This window comes from Calonectris borealis, chromosome 10 (assembly GCF_964195595.1).
Source record: "Calonectris borealis chromosome 10, bCalBor7.hap1.2, whole genome shotgun sequence".
Lineage (NCBI taxonomy): Eukaryota > Metazoa > Chordata > Aves > Procellariiformes > Procellariidae > Calonectris > Calonectris borealis.
Window position 1 is genome coordinate 20313901 of NC_134321.1, and position 2691 is coordinate 20316591.

The 2691-nt window shown below is 68.5% G+C and overlaps 1 long non-coding RNA gene across 1 annotated transcript; it reads right to left on the minus strand.

Annotated features, from left to right (window-relative positions):
• Positions 1 to 972: 972 nt before the first annotated feature.
• LOC142086000 (uncharacterized) lies at positions 973 to 1682 on the minus strand. The gene is made up of 3 exons (XR_012674937.1): positions 1473 to 1682; positions 1202 to 1320; positions 973 to 1017 (listed from the first exon to the last, which is right to left on the minus strand). It is a non-coding gene; the product is annotated as an uncharacterized LOC142086000 (long non-coding RNA).
• Between the last annotated feature and the right edge of the window lie 1009 nt (positions 1683 to 2691).

The window sequence follows — 2691 nt, forward strand, 5'->3', positions numbered from 1 at the left end:
TCGCGAGAGGGAGAGGAGGAGGAGGAGGAGGAAGCCGACAAATGAGCGTGGAATCTCCCAGTGCAGAGATTAACGGCCGCCTTTATTGTGCCGGTGGAGGGGGATCAGGGCCAGCCCTCGGGGACGGCGCACGGCTGGTCCCGCGGCGGCGTCCGGGCCGGCTGTAGGGAGTTTGGGCCCGACGTTGCAAGCGGGAGCGGTCTCGCACCCGCTCGGGCCCAGGGGCGATGGAGCGGCTGCCGCTCTGGAGCGCTGGGGAGCCGCAGGAGGACCCCGACGGCAGCTGGCTGGCGGCGCTGGGGCTGCTGGTCTCGGGTGCCGGGGAGCCGTGGGACGGCCCCAGCGGCGCCTGGCTGGGGGTGCTGCTCTCAGCACTTGGTGCGGGCGCGCAGCTGCTCTTTCGGCGTCTTCTGGGCCGGCCGTTGGGACTTGGGGCCCGACGTTTCCGCTGGGAGCGGTCTCGCACCCGCTCGGGCCCAGGGCAGATGGAGCGGCTGCCGCTCTCGAGTGCTGGGGAGCCGCAGGAGGACCCCGATGGCAGCTGGCTGGCGGTGCTGGGGCTGCTGGTCTCTGGTAGCAGCGAGCTGTGGGACGGCCCCAGCGGCGCCTGGCTGGGGGTGCTGCTCTCAGCACTTGGTGCGGGCGCGCAGCTGCTCTTACGGCGTCTTCTGGGCCGGCCGTTGGGACTTGGGGCCCGACGTTTCCGCCGGGAGCGGTCTCGCGTGCGGTCGGGCCCAGGAGGGCTGGAGCGGCTGCTGCCCTCAAGCACTGGGGAGCCGCGGGTCGGCCCTGACGCCGCATTGCCGGGGCTGCTGGTCTCCGGTGCCAGGGAGCCATGGGATGGCCCCAAAACCGCATTAGTGGTCTCCAGTGCCAGGGAGCCGTGGGATGGCCCCGATGGTGCCTGGCTGGCGGTGCTGGGGCTGCTGGTGTCGGGTGCCGGGGAGCCGTGGGAAGGCCCCGATCCTGAGTGGCTGGCGGTGCTGGGGCCGGCGAGCTCCGAGCTGGCACTGGAGGCTGTAAGGGGAAGCAGGAAGGTCAAGGGCACGGCCCCCCAGGCCCGGGGCAGGATAGGCCAGAGCGGTGCCCCCAGCCCCCCTGGAGCAGAGAGGCTCTGCCAAGCCCACCCTGGGCACCCGCTGGCAGGCCTTGCCTGGCCCCTGGCCCCAGCCCAGGGGCACCCGGGTGCTTTGCCTCTTACCGGTGCCCAGGCCAGCACAGCTGTCACACTCCCAGCTGGCCGTGCTGTTCCTCAAGTGGGAGCAGCCTCTGTGGGTGCCCTCGGCAGCGCAGGAGCAGCACAGGAGCAGTCGCCAGGGCCTGGGGAAGCAAAGGGGTTCGTGGCTCTGAGGACAACGTGACCGCAGCACGGGATCGTCCGGCAGAGCTCTGCTTCTCAGCCCTTCCGCTTCGAGCCCTGGGCGGGACACAGGTCCCGGGCAGAGCCCCGGGCTGCAGCTTTGGCAACTTACCCCTCTTCCTCTGCCTGCTCCCTGCCTCCTGGGCAAAGGCACTCCCTGGCATCGCAGCGGCTGTGCCTCTCACTTAGTGCCGCATACGCCTGGCTGTTCTCCCACGATGGCAGTCTGATGGAGAAAGGAAAACTGGTGAGCCCCTGCTGCCCCGGCATAAGGCAGGTGCAGGGCGTCCCTGCTCTTCCCCCTGCCCTGGTTCCAACTCCTCCGTGAAGCTGAAGCCCAGACGCACGGGACAGCGGAGGGCCAGGACTGCTGGGGCAGGCCCTGGCAGGGCACAGCGCTTGCACCCTCCTGTCTTGGGAGCCGGGCAGAAGGACACCAACCTGACGGGGATTCGGATCCCCACGGTTAACATGTCCAAGACAAATGCATCCCTATCTCTACAGAGGGGGCACTGGAAGCAGGAAATGCCGGCGCGCACAGCCTGTTCCTGCAGGAGAAACGTAAGGAGCGTGAGTGAGGCCCTGGTGCTGCTGAGCGCCCACCGTGCCCCGGGGGCGAGGGAACGGCTCCTACCTGGATGCAGCCCCTGTGGAACCAGGCGTGTTTGCACGCTGGGCACACCATGGTGCCGTAGGACTTTCTGTCCCCCACAAGGTCCAGGCAGATGAGGCAGGCGGTGTTCTCCTCCGGAGCCGCCTGCACTGCCTGCTCTGGGCGGTGCTCGCAGCAGAAGGACCTGGGGGAAGAGGAAAGGGATGGGCGAGGTGAGAAGCGCTGGGTCCTTCCCCGGTGGCGGCGAGGAGGGGAGAGGACGTACCTGTACGGAAAAAGGAACTGGGTGACGCATCCACCCTCCGCGGCACAGGGGAGGTGGAAGCTGCGGTCGCAGCCCGTCTGCCGGCAGGTGATGGTGGCCCCGCTCTCGCCACAGACGAAGCAGTGCTGGAAGAAGCACAGCAGCCCCCATCAGCGGCAGCCTCCGGGCCTCCGCAGCCAGCCCCACACCTCCGGGCAGGGCGCAGGATGCGGCCGCTGCTGGGTCCCACCCCGCAGATCCTGGCGGACGAGGCTCCTGTGCTGGAGGCTCTGTGGAGCTGCTGGGAGCAAGACTTTTGTGCCAGAGCTGGTTGGAAGGGCTGGCATTTCTTTCTCGGGGTCTGGGCTAAGCTCCCGCAGACCTCTCCTGGCACAAATCTCCCCGTTCTTGTCAGGTGCTCACCTTCCGCGCTGCCCGCTTGATCGTGCCTTTAACATCCGCAGGCAGAAATCC